The following is an 18,412-nucleotide window of genomic DNA, read 5'->3' on the forward strand; positions in this document are numbered from 1 at the left end:
CCCGGCGCTCCGCTGGGGCATGGCTGGGCACGGCAGCGGCTGCGGGCCCGATCCGGCCGCAGGAGCTGGGCGGCAGCCCGCGCTCACCGGCTGGTTGCCGGGTAGGGCCGTTCCCGTGCTCGCCTTCTCTGTGCTTCCGCCCCACCTGTTGTTCGCCGCCGTTCAGAGGCTCGCAGCGTGGCCCCAGCGGGCCCAGGGCACCCCGTCCCGCGACCCCCGCCGCGGCGGACGAAGGACGAAGGGAGGCTCCGGACACGCCGCGGGGCGGAGCCTGGTGTTTTGGTTGCGCGACAGCGCGAGTGGCCAATGGGGAGTTGGCGTTCCCCCGGGGCCGAGCGGGCGAGCCCGACGGGAGGCGGTACCGGCGGGAGGGGTGGGGCTTGAGGGTGTGCGAGGCAAGGCGAGAGCGTGTGTGTGAGCGTGAACCTGTGTCTCTGTGTGTGTGCGTGTCGGCGCTGCTCCCTCCCCTCCCTCCGCCTTCCCCTCCCTCCCTCCGCCTTCCCCCTCCCCTCTCTGTCCGGCGGCGGAGGCGCACTCGGGAGCCAGCGCCGGGCAGAGCGCGGCGGAGCGGGGCAGCGTGAGGAGCCGGGGGAAGCGGCGCGCGCTTCAGAGAGAGACCGAACCCCCCCCCCCCCTTCTTCCCCCGACGAACCTTCCCCCCTCGGTCCCGTTAGCGGTTCTGGCGTCCCGCGGGAAGGGGGAGGAGCGCGCGCCGCCGGCGGGGAGCGGAGCCTGTGTTCGCCGAGGAGTTGGGGGGGCGGGCATGGGGGTCCCGCGGCTGGAGCACCCGGAGCGCGGGCAGCAGCGGCAGCCGCAGCACCAGGTAAGGAGCGGCGCCGGGGGGATAGGGCGGGCGCGGTGCCCGGGAGTGCGCGGGCGTGCGAGTGCTTTTCCTCCCGAGCAGGGCTCGTGAGCAGTTTGGGAAGGGGGTGCCGCGAGGAGAGACCCGTCTCGTCTCTCCTCAGGTGCCGCCGGGCTCCGCGGCAGGACGGAGGGCTGCGGGGTGGGGAAGAAGCGGAGGGCATCCTCGGGCCCCCCTTCCCCACCAGCAGCCCCTCCTCGCCCCAGCTGCGACCGCAGGGTGGCTCGCTCCCGCACGTAGCCCTGATGCGCTGTGCCGCGCCGGTCCTGGCCGCGGTGGCCGGGGAGCGGGCGGGTGTGTGGGGCGGCAGTCACCTGCGGCGCGGCGGCACCTCTGCGCCCAGGCACGGTGCTTCCGTCTCTGGAGCCCACTTCAACAATAATGGTAGTTAGGGAGTAAGTTTGCCTGGATCGGACATCTCTGAGTAGAGCTAGTCTTCAGAGCGGAGACGGTGCAAGCTAAGCGTTTGGGGTGCAGAGATTCTTTAGACCGGGCGATTTCCTTAAATAATTTTAATGCTATTGACTGAGTTATTGTATGCAAGGGGCAACCTGTATCCTTTTGCGGTCCTTCTTATCTTGTAATACCGTGATACGCATTCAGCGGTCCGTCCTCCAAACTTAGTATTTGATCCGTTAAATGATAGCCAGCTGAGATCAACTTTGCGTTAGGATCAATTTTGGTGGCTGTGTCGGTGCTCCTGTGGTGCTCCGCAGCGTTCTGCTGAGGTGGTGCACGTCCCTGCGAGCGTGGAAGCAGCGTTACGGTCTTGACAAAGACAACTCCGAAGTTGACAAATTTCAGATGTGGCTGTGTTCACGAAGTAGGTCAGTAAGCTTAGCTTAGCTTAGTACTAGATGCTGGGTAATTTTAACACATCAGTAGTTTGAATATTTGCTTTCAGCCTGGCTTTTCTAGAGGAAACGAGTTTTATTTTTTATGATGCAGAAGACATGCAAAGTTGAAGAAAATTGCACATGTAAATTCTCCCGAGCTCTTTTGTGCGCCATTTTCACTTCTAAAAGTTAACGCTAGATGGCTTTCTTATATCAGATATCCAACAGAGGAGCAAAGCGCACAATCTGCCCGTGCAGCCTAGTATTTCTGTGTTTGTCTATTAGTTTCTTTTCGTGCATAGGAAACTACCTTCGTGATCAGTTCTGCACTGATTAGACCAGAGCAGAATTTGGAGTTTGCTTACTAGCTGACATAAGTCATTGCTTTGAGCGGTTCATCTTGCTGCTTTGAGAGGTTTTTTTATGTATGTATTACCGATAGCAAAAGGAAGTTTGTCTAGTTGGAAGGTAGTTCTGCAAAATATTTAGTTTGCTTAAAGCAAAGGGAGGCAGCTGGATAAGGAGGGATGTTTGTAAATGGGAGAAAACCCCAACAATTCAGTCTTGGTTGTTACTTAGCTCAATGGATTTATTTTTGAAAGGATCCTAATGCATTAATATTGCCTGTTCAGCTGGTTTTTTTCCCAGATTCTGCACGTAACTGTCTTAGACTGAATGATGCTTTGAGCAGCCTGGTCTAGTGGAAGGTGTCCCTGCTAGTGCACAAGGGTTGGAACCAGATGATCTTTAAGATCCCTTCCTGCCCTAGCCATCCTGTGTTTGTATGATTTTGGAGTTGGGTTCAGAAACATAGTGCATCACAGCCTGCTGGATGTAGGAATGCCTTAGCCTGATGCCATATTAATCAATTTCTTACCTATTTCCAAAATTGTGCCTGTTGTCAGTGGAATGCATTATTTACCCCCATTTTGCTTCTTCGGTAGTAGCTCTGAAATACTTCAATCTTAAATTTGATGTATGAAACATCTTTTATTATTAATGCAAGCATGTTTAAATCATCAGGAGCTCAAATGCATTATGGATATTTAAACACCACTTAGGTTCCACAACAGTCAATTTATAATTTATGTAGCATTCATATAAAGCTAGATTTTAGAGAAGTCTCTGAATGTATTGTCTTGGTTTTGCAAGCCCAGTGGGTTACCTTACCAGGTTATGTGGCACCTAGATATGCAAGAAGGAATACTTACTTGTAAGGATGCCAGACTGTTTCACCAGTCATATTGGATTATTTAAAGATCATTCATATATGCCAAGGGTGTAACATGAAACCTAGAACTAAACAACTCCTCTGTTTTTTTTTTTGTAGCTGGTAGTTGCTTTCTGTGCAAATCAGAGTACTTTTAAGTGTCTGTTCTGTTTTCCTGAAAGAAAGATAGTATGGTCTTTTTTGTAGACATTTATTGACATACCATTACTCAAGTGCATTGTGAAATACTTTTGCAAATTAAGAGTGTCAGATGAGGAACTAAGCAAAGCAGTGGTCAAACAGGCAAAACCATCCCTTTCTTTTGCTGTTTGACCTTTACAAGTGAACCGAGGCAGTTCATTTTTCTTCACTTTCAGCTTCATTTTGGACATAGTGGTCAGACGTTGCACCTCAGCTTTTTACGTGCAGATCAGCAGTTCAAACTGCAGGAGAAAGCAAGTATTTTCTCCTTGCCTTGGCTGGGATTGAGATTATATTTAGATGGTTGGATGTTAAAATATCTTCAGTAGATTCATACCTTTTACAAATGAGCTATCTAGTTTGGTAATACTGAGTGAGAAATACTATGTTATTATGAAAATATAAGATAAGTTACAGATTGTGGAAAGAGGGTGGGGCACTGGGTTATCTAGTTTCTCACATTAGTCATGCAAGATTGCCAGCAGGAGCTGTATTGACAGCTTGAAGTGAAATTGTGCTTTGAGAAATGCTCTTTTCTCTTCCCATGCAATTTTTGCTTTGCAATTTTAAAATGTTTGGGCAAGCTGGGTTGTGAATCATTGAAATGGAGATGGCTGTTTATTTTATGCATTGCAATATTGTACTTACAGTAAATTTTTTTGATATGTAGTGTAATTTATATCCAATTCTTTAAAACATTACATCTTGCAAAGTTAAGGCAAACTTCAGTTTATCTCTTTATTTTAAGGGAATTTTCATCCTCTTAACAGTTCATGAAGTTTATGGGTGGGGGTGTGCCCCTCAGTCTTTTTCTACCCTTTTTTTTCCTTCCTGAATTATTTTGAGGAAATACTGTGAGGGCTGTCTACCAAATCTAGGAATCCAACAAAAATTCATGAGGCCTGTTAGGATGTATAGCTCTGAATATAGAAGTTGTAGTTAGTAGATAGAGAACTATGTTTCACTTTATTATTATTATTACAAAAAACCCCTAGTTTTCACATAGGTTGCATTGAGAATAGTATTAACTCCTCTTGACATTCAGTGATGATGCCATATGACTGGTTAGATTTTTTTTAACAATTGCTAGCACTTCACATGAATAGCTGTTTGTTTGGTTGTTTTTTTTGTTTTTTTTTTTTTGTAGTATGTTGTGAAAGAGCAACAAATGTTAAACATCTGATTTATCCTCACACAAGTAAATGAGAGAGGCACTGCCTTCCTTTGTAGTAAAGCACTGACCCCACATTTAAAGCCATTTTCAGGCATAATTGAATGAACTGAAGATTGAGAAGGATTATTGTAATTGGTGATACTCATCTAGTTTTTAGCTAAAGACTGGATGGACAGGAGTAGGCAGAAATGTCATTGTGATTACTTTGCAGCATAGTTCTTACTAGAAGATATGTAGACTCTTGTCTGGATCATAAAAATGTAATTACATGAGCAGTTAGCTACTTATGATTTATAAGTGGATTCTTCTGGTTTTCTGGAATTTCTTAAATAGTGATCAGTTTTACATAATTAAAGGTTTTATTTAAATAACCGCCTTGAATCCTTATGGAGATAATCTTCTAAACGTATAATAAGTGTAAACAGCTGCTGTCCTCCCATCATTTTGGATCTGCACACAAACAGCTTTGTTGGATCTGATGCTTGTAAAACATTTTAAGAACAGGAGATGTTTGAAATGAAGTAGGCATTTGGTTTAGTTGCTGTTAACCAGGGATTCTGTGTTCTTCAGGAAAATGACCTGTGCTCACTTTGCTCACTTTTATTTTTCTTGGTGTGATAGATGTGATGTAGAAAGGTACCATAGCCGTTTTGGAAGAAGGGGAATCTAGAAAGCAGTTAGAGGAAAGCTAGTAAACTGTCCTGTAGTAGCTAGGAGGCTGGAAGGTAGCAGTAGTTGGTTGCCATGGCTTCCCCTCCCCCTCAGCAGCCCAAATAAGGTTCTGAGCACAGGACTTGGAGTTTTGCCATTGACTTTGAATCTTTTCTTATATAATCTCTTCATTTGTTGTCCTGGATCCTGCAAAATGACATATCCAGCTCTGCAGATATTTGTGTAATCCTCCTGTAGTATTTGCTGTTCCCTCCTTCCTCCCCCTCTCCTTTCTCTGCCCAAATTTTCACTGACAGATAGGCTGTGGATTGTGGTAATGCCTGCCTGCTACCTCATATTTTAGGTAGGATTTTGAATCGTACGTGTTTTGCAATATGACTTGTCAGACTCAAGTTACATAAAAATGATTTGATGGGATTTATGTTACAGGACACATAATAGAGATACAAAGCTCTCATACAATTCAGCCATTTAGCCTTCCATTTCCCGTTTGGTTTATCAGCCTTTATTTTAAACCTGATACAATCTGTGACGAAATTATAGAACTTTTACAGATTTACATAAACAACAGATTACAGTATTTCATAAGATGTAATTCTAAGGAAAGGTACTCTGAGAGCACTAGAGGTTCTGTGTCAGGTGAATTCAAGTAGAATAAAATGTTTATTTTAAACCTAGTATATGCTCTAGAGCACCTTCATAAAGTCTTTCTACCTATTATTTTTTTTCGGGGGGGGGGGGGCAGGGGGGTCTTGTTTGTTTCATATATATTAGAGCAAAAGTAGATTCTGGGCTACCTTGTATTTCATGTTGGATTTTTCTGTTTTCCTTTCACATGGGGGAGTAAAAAGGAATCTTGCACTTAATGCATAGTCAGCAAAACTATTGCTGCAAAGGTAGTTCTGTCTCCTGTATTTTGTGGAGAAGGCATTTGTGAAAGATAAGAAATTTCAGTCTGATTTTGTTTTTTTTCTCGTTCAGATATTTTTGATTGGTTCTGTGTTTGTTTTCCTCACCTGAGAGTTACAAGTTATTTATTATTGTTTTCTTTTGTGTCTTTCTGTCCCAAACTAATTATTTCCTACCTTTAGATACCTAAAGTACATTCAAGGGAAACGGCATTCCTAGGTATTTTTCTAGCTTTTCAGCACTGAAAATGAATACTTGACATGTTTTAGCGCGAAGTCTCATTGCAATATTAGTGTGACACAAAGTGGAAAAAAGTGTGTGTGTAAGTGTGGCTGGGTACATGCACACATTCTCATGCATAATGTGCATATCATCTATAGCGTGTAGTCAAGCATGTGCATTTTGTGTGCTGGTCTTGCTTATTGCAGTGCCCAGTTATCTAAAGAATTGGTAGCAGTTTACAATGATCATGTTACCCTTGCTGTCCTGTTGCAGTAAAGTAAGCATTGTTTTTTGTGTTCTAAGGTTGTCAGGACAACAGCTTATTATTATTGTTCCTGGTGGGTTTTCTCTATAGCGATGGAGGGAACTGTTTCAAAGAGAGTGGCTGCCTTGCCACATTAGGCTGCAGGATTGCCAGCTGTGATTGGGGTTCAGCAGGATGCTCTGGGTTTGTCATGTAAAAATTCTAATTGATGATGAATGCCAACCCTGTGTGGGAATAATTTTGTTCATTGGACTAATGCAAAACAACCCATTGTATTTACAAACCCATGGTCTATTTTCTCAGCAGTATTGTTACTACTCCTCTGTTCTCTTCCATCTGAGACTCGGAGAAAAATAGTTTATGTTTGACAGTATGGAACCTGTGGTATGAGTTGAGGCAAGGTAGGAATTAGTTTAAGGCTATGTTATGTCAGTGTGCTGCTCCAGTCTGAACTGGAGCTAACAAGTGAAACCTCTGGGGATTTCTGCTTACTTTGTTATGTCTTCAGAAAAAACATAATATGAATTTGGTGTTCAATGGTAAGCCATGCAGTAAGTGTTTTACTGTAGTAATTTTGAAGCGCTACTATTTTTTTCTTTACATGGTAAATGAGAAAATGAATGCCTGTTATTACATATGTCAAACTAAATGACTATAAAGGTGCTTCTCTGTACGTGGTCATTACATGCAAGAGGTGCCGTCATTTCAGCTGAAATAACTTTTGGTTTGTTGGTATGTTAAGGGGTAGGAAATTTGTTGGTATGTTCAGCAGGGAGAATTATATGAAGAAAGCTTTCAAATAACTTGATGAAATTTTTTTAATTTCATAAAATATGCTTATACACAGGACTAATTTTGACACTTCTATAGCTTCCTTTATATTGTTGATATAAAGCTGTCCCTTAGTTTGATCTTCAAATTCTTTGGTCTGCGCTGAGCTATCCAGCTCAGGTGATCCCCAGGTAGTTAAAATTCTTTATTAAAACAGTAACCTATTTCAAATTCAAAACTGAAAAAGCAGTCCATTCAGAGAGCAATTTGGCAGAGATACATAGGCATCGGCATTCAGTTGTGGAAGCTGGCTGACAGAATTAGAAACTATTGGGATAAGCCTGTCAATGCTCAAAATGTTTTCTTCTTTATCTGGCTGCTGGTTTCCTGAGGTGAGGCAGGTATTCCAGAGGTGGGTGTCTTCCCTCTCCCAGATTCTCCACTATTTGCTGCCCCCTCCCCAACAACTTGTACATCTCTCTGAATCACACAGCCTTGTTTGCATAGAAAGCCATTTCAAATGGTCATTTTAAAAGGTGGTGACGCAAGGTGGGGTAAATATAGTGACTGGTGTAATCAGTAACAACGTGAGAACGGGTTTGCTCATTTCCACTTCTCTTCACATGTAGAATTCAGCCAGTTTACTACAAGAGGGAAACAGAATAGATGAAATTTTCTGAATTGGTCAGGAGTTGTACAGGTGGCTGCTCAGAGTACTGCACTGAAAAACCCCAGGCTATCAAATATGAATTGAGCTCCCACAGTGTTTTCTATGAGTTGAGGTTTCTACTGTTAGATCAGAGGGGTTTTCCAGGATTCTGAGCTTTTGTTGGCCTCTTACCCTGGACCCCTGGAAATGATTAGTTTTGGTGGAGACTTCCAAGTGAAGGGCAAGCAGTATTTGATTAGTCTGCTAGATTCTTTGGTTCAATAATTTTGCTAATGTCAGTGTTCCTCTCACACTTGGGATGCTTTGTGCTTTTTCTCTGTGGCTGTGTAAGTTATTTAGTAAAAATAAGTGAAAGTTCAAAAAGAATTATTAAAGTTTCTGTGAACATAATTACCCTTGAAACTTTTTTCTATCAAATTTTGCTGAGTCAAACAACAGACTAAGAATCTCGAGGCAGGTGGAGGTATTGCACAGTGTGATTGCATAAGGCTTGTTTTCTTAGAAAATAACTTAAAATAGCCGACCATTCATTCCATCATACTGATCTGCAGCAAATGGGTACTGCATTTAGTAAAGTATTTTGTTTTTACTTTGAATTTTACTGCTAAATTTTTGTAAGTATCATTAAATATTTCCAGGTATGTTAAAACTCTGAATGTATGGAGTGTACCTTTGTGCCTGGTAATGGGCATACAAACTGGGTAGTCACAAATAGTTTATTTCCAACTGGTTAATTCACTAGTTAAATTAATGTTGGAGAGGGACTTTTTACAAGGGCATGACAGGACAAGGGGGAATGGCTTTAAACTGGAAGAGGGTAGATTTAAATTAGATATTAGGAAGAAATTCTTCGCTATGAGGGTGGTGAGGCCCTGGCACAGATTGCCCAGAGAAGCTGTGGCTGCCCCATCCCTGGCAGTATTCAAGGCCAGCTTGGATGGGGCTTTGAGCAGCCCGGTCTAGTGGAAGGTGTCCCTGCCCATGGCAGGGGATTGGAACTGGATGGTACTTTTCAACCCAAACCATTTTATGATATTTGCCTTGTGTTGTGCCTATGAAAATATTGTGGCTAAGTGCTAGAATGGAGTATTTACCTATATGCATAGTAATAATAATTTCTTCTGGGAAAAGAGATGTTTAATGATAATGTTTTTCTCCTTCTTATGTAGACTGTGCTCAACAGTGCCAATGTTCTTGTTCACTCATTATATGACATTCAGTGGGCCTTAAAGTCAGAGGTATACAAGTTAGAGATTCTTATGAACCACTTTTTTCTGTACCAGCTACCTCAACCATGTCTCTCGGTACAATTGTATGAATTCATTGTGGCAGGTACAGGAATCTCTGTGGGGAAAAGTAATAATAAGAAACATCTAAAATATGTTAGATAGTCCTCTCTTGTGATTTTTTTTTTTTTTTTTTTTTTTTTTAATCAGCTTATAAGGTTGAAAAACCAACTCTACCAGAGAAACCATTCAGCATGGACTCTCAGCAAGTGCTGTCCCGGCTCCTAGTCACCTGCAAAAGTTTGCACTATAAACCCCTGAAGTAGATGTGAACAGATTTGTTGTGCAGCTGTGTATGAAATACTAATAAATTAAATTGATAAATAAATTTAAGTAATTCTTTGTATTGCTTTGTTACAGTGTGAAGTCTTTCCCATTTCATCATTCATGTATAAAGGGGATAATGACTTTGGGCTTCCCTGGTTGGGTGGTGAAATTAGTTTTTATTTTCATTGATTATACAGATTCTGAAACTTTAAACTTTCTTGGTTTATGTATAAACATGATTTTCTTTAGTCCTGTGTTTTCTTCCCTAATAGGAAGAAATCCAGTGAAATAGTTTGGGTGTTTTGGCATGGTTTTCACAGCATCTTGTATAAGAATTGCAATGTTGTGGTTTGGATGGGAGGACTGGCTGGATTGTCAGGCTCAAAGCGTAGCCGTTTATGGTTCATATACACCTGGAGACCAGTTACAAGTCAAGTACTGTATGGTGACATACCCTGTTCAGTACCTTGAGCAATGTCCTGGAGGAGGAGACAAAGTGTATCCATGTAAAATTTGCATGTGGCATCACACTGGGGGAGTAGTTGACGTGTTTGAGGACAGTGCTGTGCAGTTTGGAGAGCCTGGTGAAATGGACCATACTGAACCTCGTGGCATTCAACAAGGATGAATGCACGTTCTTACACCTTGCAATAACATGCGATGGGGACCAACTGCCTGGAAAGCAGCTCAGCTGAAAGAAACCTGTACTTTCTGACAGATATGAATCAGCATATGAGTCTTCACTCTGACAGTGAAAAATGCTGGCAGCATACTAGGCTTTATGAACAGAGGAACAGTAGTTTGCCAGTATTCAGCATTCCTTAGAACACCACATTGGATATGCCCTATCTATTTTTGGTTCCCCAAAACCAAAATTGAGTAAATGGAAGCTAGTTCGGTGAAGAGCCAGCAAAATGAAGGGCTTGAAGCACATAAGGAGAGAGTGAGAGAACTGGCTCTGCATAGCCTTGGACGAACAGAAAGCTCAGGGGATCTCTGTCATAAATCAGCTAACTCATACATGATAGATACCTAATTGATTATTAAGAAGGCAGAGCCAGGCCCTTTACGGAATTACATGGCAGGAGAAAAAAAGACAGTGGTCATTATTTCAAAGAGGTGATGTTCTGATTTGTCACTAGGAACAAAAATCATCCTGAGGACACTGAGGAACTGGAACAAATAGCACAGGCAAGTTGTAAAATCTACATCCTTTCCAGTTTTTAAGACCAGACTAGCCAAAGCCCTAAGCAAGTTGGTCTGAATTCAGTGCTTTGAGCAGGAGGCTTGGTTAGATGTGCTGTGATGCCTTCCAGTGTGAATTATTCTATGAAATACCACAACTTCGTCAATGATAGTTGGCCTGATAATTGAGAATTTTAGTTGATATTCCAGTATACCATGCTTCCACTTTAGTGCGGAGTATTTCTCTATTATGTTGGGAATAGCGTATTACATACTCATATATTCTTTGTTTAAACTAGTTGACCAGTTTAAACCAGGAATTCTCAAATAAATTATTGGCAGTTAAATATTTCATAACTATAGTACTTAACAAAAGAATAAGCACTTCAAGAAAATAGCCTCCTTTCAGCTTTGTCTTCACTTAGACTTTGCTCACCTTGTCACTGAATTCTAAAACATGATTAGCAGTACTAGAATTTGAATGTGTGAACTTCTACTGAGCGATTCCATTGGATGTCTTCCAAAAGATTGTTTTACTGTTAAAAGAGTAGGACATGTGAGTTTGAAACTGGCTCTCCGCCAGACAAACTTACATTTGTATTTCATTCTCTCTTTTGCTCTGACTACTGATTTTTTAGGACTGTGAAACTTTTGATAAGCTACGGTAGTTATCCATGTGGCTGGAAAAAAGAGTTGTAATTTGTCAAATTATTTAAAAATCCAAATTAAAGTGCTTCAGTTTGAGAACAGCTGCTGTTGGCACCTTTTTATGTTCAGTCTTAATATTTTAGCTTCATTAACTATGAACAAGAGCCAGCAGAACCTCAGAAGATTGAGGAGATTCCTGTTCTTGCTCATCCAACTTCACAGTAATTATGCTTTTCAGTATTTTGATGTTTACCAAAGCGTGAACCAGACCTTCAGATCTCTGTTTTGGTTTTTATAATCCATTTTATTAAGTGTTTAGAAATTCAGGGTTTTGTGTAACATTCAGCTTCAGTACGAAAGATGTTGTAAATGCATGCTGAGTTAAGCATAACAAATAGGAAAAGGAACGGAAAGAATTTCCTTTAGGGTAAAATTCCTTAAAGTTGATAGAACCCTGACGGCACTTGTCAGTTGGCAGAGAGGGTTATGACTTGGCTTCTGAAGATTTTTTTGTGAAGGTGAGAGGGCATGGAGAAGCTCAGCCTGACACCCTTTTGAGCCCTGTTTTCAACAGAAGGAGTTAAAACATTATTTTTAATCAACTGGATCTCCAGAAGTAGCATTCTACACAGCCTGGTCTATGGCAAAAAAAATGGCAATAAAGCTTTAACTTAAACTGCAATAAAGCAACTACTGGAAAGGTTGTGTAGTTGTGTCTTCATGTTGAGTACAATGACATGGTTGTTCTCGTCTTTGTGTTGCCTGCTAATGAGCTACCAGACTGACAAAAATTTTATCGTGTAGTTATTGAGTGATTCCAAGCATAAAACAAGAGCAGAATGAAATAGCTACTTAGAACTTACTTTGGTCTTTCTTATGTTTTTATGGTTTTTTTTGTGTTTTTTTTTTTTTTACCTTCCTTTGCAGTGCCAGTGTTTCTCAGCTTTGTGTTCTATTCGGATTTCATTAGTAACTTCCACTCATGTTAAGTTCTTTACTGGAAGTAGGAGGTTAAGATTGATTCCAAGATTGATCTTAGTCTTCATGTAATAAACTCAGTTTTTTTTATAACCCCCAGGCGAGTCTAGTCTCTTTACTTGTTCTGTACTATATCAGGTACTTTCTAATTCCAAGTTACTGCAAAAGCAGTTCTTACTGTATACCATTCATGGGCTGATCTAGGGTATCTTTCTACCATGTAGAGCTGCAGCTCCTAAGCCAGCCTCTCCCTGATGATTGTAGGAACTTAGCTGGTGCAGTAGCTTGCTGGATTCCTCAATAGGTTGAGTATGGCTTATGTACCAAGCAGTGACGGTATAGTAATTTAAGATACAGGAGTAGCAGCATGGAAGGTACAACAGGAGTTGTAGAAAGTAAGTAATGAAAAACAGGCTTCCAAAATCAACTTGGAATTGTTATGTCTTTGAAAAGATTTTATTTGACCAGTTATTGTTTAAACATTCATCCAGCTTTGACATGAATACAGATATGCTCCAAATTGCCATGCTATTATATGTTTGATGTGGAATAGTATCTTAAGTGCAAAATGGTGTCCTAATGTGTGGTTTTGCACAGAGCAGCTTTCAGTGTTGTGTAGGTCTTGGTATATTTACATTGTCTGACATTGAACATTCAGAAAATGGCAATACAGAATCCTGATTTCTTATGATGTATTTTGCAAATGGGTCATTCTGCTTCACCCTTGCCATACCTAAGCCTACCTGATGGTATCAGAATATGATAGTAACTGTCTCCATCTGATGTGGGCTCTCAGACCTTCACCTAAGAAAACCCCAAACAAAACAAAAACAACCAAACCAACCAAAAAAAAAAACCAACAAAACCAACCAAAAAACCACCCCCCCCCAAACAAATCCCAACTTGAAAACTTTGCAGATACTTGCTCACTTTGTGATGATCTGCGTTCCCACATGCAACATGCATTGGAATGTCAAAAACAGTAACCATGACTTTCTACAGGCTATAAAGTGATGTTGTGAAACTGATAAGCCAGGGTATACAGGTGGATTTCCACTGAATCTGCCAATTTTTGAAGGGGGCTAGGTTTAGTCCCAAAGTGTTGGCAAGTTTAAACAGTCTGACTGGAATTTTCATAGCTGTGAAATGAGAGCTTTCCTTTCTCTAAAGGAAAGATATGTGTTCTTTCATGCAGTCCAACTAATATTTTGATCTTACAAAGGTTAGAACAGTTGCTGATGGAATATGCAGGACAAAAAAGACCTCCTTGGAACCTAATATCAAACCAAGTTCTGTGGGTGGCCAGCTTACAAATGAGATGAAGTAGAGTTTCTGCTTTTTTTTAAGAGAAAGTGTCTTGTAAAACCTTCGGAACTAAATAATTCCAAACAAGTCAATAAAACCCTATAGACACCTGGAAAACTGTAAATTAAACTGAAAACTATGTTACAGGGAGCAATGAGGTTGTGGTTTGGTTTTATTTTTTTGGGGTGGGGTGGGGGGTGGTGCTGTTGTTTGTTTGGTGTTTTTTGTTTTGGATTTTTCTTTCTATTTTTCTTTTTTTTTAAGGCATTTGAACCTGATCCCGAAGTCGGTTGCTTGTGATTTCCATTCATTGGTGGGTTTAAAAAGTCTCTTCATTGGCATTTTATTTTCAGAGCAGGACTAAGCTTTTGAAACTAATCTCCTGATCTTCCAACTTAGCAGTATTTTGTTTGCATGATGGAGTCATTCCAGAGAATGTCAGTTATATTCCTTTGTAATGAAATTAACCCAAATAAAATGTTAATCTTAGCATAAACTGCATTTCTAATTCTGAATGCTGTACAGTGTGCCTGAGTAATTGAGAAATGGAAGTTAAAACAACATGGCTGGGGGCGACATGGTCTACAAAAATTTAAGATGAATATGTGAGAAGAAAGCAAATAGCAAAAGAAAACAAAGTTTGTGGAGTAAACACTCATTTCTAAGTAATGGTTGGACTCGTGATCGTAAAGGTCTTTTCCAACTTAGTTGATTTTATGATTCAGGAAGGTTTTTGTTTTTTTTAAATCCCTGTAACTTGTTATGACTTGAAGAGAATTATAAGAAGTTTTCTGTCTTCATTTTGGCCAGCTCACTAAATTTGAGTAATCTGAGATATGGTTACTCAATGGGAAGGGTACCTAAAACCTGCCAAAAACCCCGCACTACTAAGGAAATGTGATTGAGAGCTGTTGTACTGGAGGTTTAAAAGCAGCACATCAGCAGCACCAGTGTTGCTCTTTAGTTTTTGGGGCTTTTTTCAGGCTTAGCTTGAGGTGGGAAAAAGTATGTATCTCTTTGACTGTGTCTGTCCTTATCGTGTTCCCCCCCCCCCCAAGTTTAATCCTCCCTCTTCTCATTATGAGGGCAGTGTGGTTGTAATTTTAACTTCTAATGAAAGATCTCTGATTGCTATCTTGTAATGGTTACTTTTTTCAGTGTTCCATTTATATAGCTTTTGCTTCCTTGTAATAGCTTGGCGCACAGATCTGATCATATACCTGTGTTTTGGTTAAATACACCAAAATCAACACACAGCTCCCTATATTTGCTTTGTACTTTTTGATCTCCTTACTTTTTCTTTTTTTATTTAAACTAAGTTTCAACAAAATTGCAGCTGATTGCCAGTAGCTCAGCTGATTTATAGCAATAATATAAAACTTCTCGTAGTTGAGCTGACCACAGTAAGACCTTGCAGTTATGAGATATTATGAAACCTAAAACCTGAGCTTCTAATAAAACCTTTGTGGCCTTCAACCATTTTGGCAATAAATAAAAAAAACCTCCAAACAAACAACTAACCCAAAACTGTTTAGAATACATTTTTTGCTTAAACTGTGATAATGTAATTTCTACTTTAATACTCTTCTTCTCCCACGTAAAGTCTTTCATTCTACAGTAAAACTTTTCATGCCCTTCACTTATGCTCTGTCTCCCACATCCTTTTACCAACTGGCCATTATCCACTTGTGGAACAAAAAAATCACTTTTCTTTAAGAAGGTGTAGGCCTGTGGTACAACAGCATAGCTCACGTAACCCCTGGGTGCTTTACTGCACCCAGAGGAGCCCAGTGTGTTTGTGTCTCCAGAGGCTGGAGGCAGTGCATACCTCCTGGTGAAAGACAGCTGTCAGCTCATGTGTACCTTCTGGCTCAGAAGCCTGTTCTCAGACTTTCTTCCTGCCTTCTGCCTGTAAGGTTTCACCTTTAATGCTGCGAAGAGGACATGCTCTCAGCCGCTGAGCAGACCAACAGAACAGGTCACCTCTTTGACCACTGGCAAGTTAGCGAAGGTCCTTTTCCAGCTATGTGTTTTATGGGAGTTGTACAGTTTATAATGCAAGACATCTCGGAGTAGAGAAAGGGTTTTTCTTCTGTTTTGCTTTAAAATTCTTTTCCCTGTGGTAGCATGTCCTTTCAGTAAAGGAGTAAATGGTAGGATGTTTTCTTCTGCATTCACAGAGTGTGTTCTGTCCTTACAAGCTAGGTAGACATTAAATGATTTTCTGTCCCATCAGAGGAAATGAAAATACTACAAGAGGTTCAAGACCAGAAAGTCCGTATATGGTTCACAAAGATGCTGGGGTTTTTTGTTTGTTTACTCAATGGATTTTAAATACATAAACACTTTCAAGGATACCAGTCTTGGCCTTTTGTTTTTCCTATTTGATACCGTAGGATTAGCACCCTTTACCACATGGATGACGTATTAAAATAAGCAGTCTGATGTTCAGGTATGATGGTGATGAAAACTCCCTGAGCTCTGTATGTCATTGATACTTTGAATTCTGTGTCCTGTAGGATCAGGTTGTTCTTGTTTTGTTTTTTTCTCATTTCTGTCTTATTTTAACATCTTGTAAAACTGAAACTACTAGCACATGGAGAACAGAAGTTAATAAAGATGCCATTATCTTATTAGAAGAGTTGTTAATATCCATGTTTTAGAGATAACAAACTGTAAGGTTATGCTTTCTGGGATGTTAATATATTAACAGCAGTTTCTCTCCACAAACTGATGGTCTGCAGAATAAGCCCTCATCTCTTTAGTTCTCCATAGTTATATACATTGTATAAAAATGATATTTGTTGCCTTTGAGATGCTCTTAAACAGAGGGAGATTGAGAAGACCAAGTGAACGGAAACAAAAATACTTCTTAAGAATACCCTCCATATATACAAAACACCCTCAATCTTTCTGTTAGATTACAAGAATTGTTCATCTTGGAAAAAAAAAAAGAAAACCCAAAAAACAACAAACCAAACAACTTCAGTTTTCATTATTAGGTAGTAAGACTATATACGATTAATTCAGATAGTGTTTTTTTTTAATATCAAGAATCACTTTCAGCTCTTTCCTCACTCTTTGGCTAGTACAGGTGGGAGTGCAGATCTATATTTTGTGATCACTGGTATTTTGAGTAGAATATTTAAGAATTTGGACTCTACGTTAGGCAAACCTCAAGCTTGCTTTGGTTGTCTTTTTTTATTTTTTTTTCCCCACCAAAGACTATTTTTTGCATTATATTGGGAGCTTATATGGGAGCATTTGTGATGAAATGATGACATATTTGTGCAGGAGTAACAAGTGAGTAACTAGTCTGAATGGTCTAACATTATGGCTTTAACAGAACAAAAAAGATGTCTGAAACTTAATGCTATTTTTTGTGATTGAGTTATGAGAAATATTAAAAACTCGCAAAGTGAGCCTCTTTCTATACAGAACTGTTGCTGTTCTGCTTAGCAGATACAGACCCTTTTCAGCTGTCACTCTCAGTACAAAAGAGATGGAGCCTGTACTTGCTCCCACTGTCCTAGTCTGATTTTTATCTAAAGTCAAGTCTGATGTCTGCAAGGCATCAGACCATTTGTCACATCAGAATGCCAAGGTCTAGATCTTGACTATTTTGTATTGTGCCTTTTAAGCTCATTGTCAGTTGTTAAGGTATCTTTGTTTCAATAGTAACACCAGATGAATGGGTTGCCCAGGGAGGTTGTGAATGCTCCATCGCTTGCAGTGTTCAAGGCCAGGTTGGACAGAGCTTTGGGTGACATGGTTTAGTGTGTGGTGTCCCTTGCCCATGGCAGGGGATTGCAACTAGATGATCTTAAGGTCCTTTCCAACCCTAACTATTCTATGATTCTATGATACTATTCCCCTTTGTTGGGGGATAAAAAATTAAGGTCTGACACAAATATTCTATTCAAATATTAGATATTCTTTTATTTTTTCTTTTTGTTTATACATATTAAAAGTATGTTAACTTAAAAATAACTTCCATTTTCAGTAGAAAGCATCAGTGTACCTATTTTTTTCTTAATATATGAGCTGCTTAAAAATCCTGTAGCTGATAATCATGACTGAAACAAGAAATACTGATCCCTTTGTGAGAAGGGGAAAGAAGGTTGGGTGATTCTTAGGATATTTATGGTAGCTGCAAAGTGTGTATATTGCAATTGCTCAGTTGTCTTAAGCATTTTATTTGTTTGGTATTTTTTTTCAGTACTGCTCAGTCTTGTTGGGCTGTTGTCTTGTCAAACCAGTCTCAGTGTTCTATCTCAGTGGCAAGAATTTCTTGGGTAGAGCCTTCTACTAAAAAAACAATAAATAAAACAACAGGTTTAAGTTGCTTTTGGGTTCCGGAATGGGGAAAACTTTGCTAGATGGTAGAGGGGTGAGTGAATGGAGTGTGTATGTGTGCATACATATGCACACATCTGAAAGAGAAATAAAACATGACTCTAAGTGACTGATTTATTATCTGTTCTACAAGTGCAAAAAACCCAACACTCTCAGATCTGAAGTAGAACACTGGTTCTTTCCTTTTTGTAATCTTGGTTTTATAAGTCGGCAGAAAGAGACAGTTCATTCCTGGCCTGTGATGTTTATGATTTAGGTTTTATTTGTTTGTTTTTTTTTTTTTTTTAATTATTGCTAGATACGTGTTCCTGGTGGAAATGCTATACTAGACTGCTGGTTTTCATTACTCTTTCATCCTATTGCAGTTTTTAGAATGGAGTATACTGTAGGTGGCATCCTTAGTGGGTATAAATTGTTATACAAGTGCTGTATTGAGATACAGCTGTATGGTGTTACACACAGTTGCAAAATGCCTTGCATATCAGTTAATGTTTTAGTCCAAACTTCTTCCTAGTAGCAATTGAAACTTTATAGTAAAAGGATTTGTCTTGGTTTATTTTTGATTCAATGGTTGAGATAAAGGATGTGTTTCTAG

General features: G+C 40.2%; 1 protein-coding gene across 5 annotated transcripts in view; it reads left to right on the top strand.

Annotated features, from left to right (window-relative positions):
• Positions 1–699: 699 nt before the first annotated feature.
• The window catches only part of SIPA1L2 (signal induced proliferation associated 1 like 2), a 148,105-nt gene continuing 130,392 nt past the window's right edge, over positions 700–18,412 (top strand). For all 5 annotated transcript variants that reach the window (XR_009746565.1, XM_061471267.1, XM_061471269.1 and 2 more), the window contains exon 1: positions 700–823. The gene's annotated coding sequence lies outside the window, so the exon portion shown is untranslated. The remainder of the gene's footprint in view (positions 824–18,412) is intronic.

Source organism: Pezoporus flaviventris, unplaced genomic scaffold (assembly GCF_033815535.1).
Source record: "Pezoporus flaviventris isolate CSIRO_AGI_PZ_B2104156 unplaced genomic scaffold, CSIRO_AGI_Pfla_v1 ptg000066l, whole genome shotgun sequence".
Classification (NCBI taxonomy): Eukaryota; Metazoa; Chordata; class Aves; order Psittaciformes; family Psittacidae; genus Pezoporus; species Pezoporus flaviventris.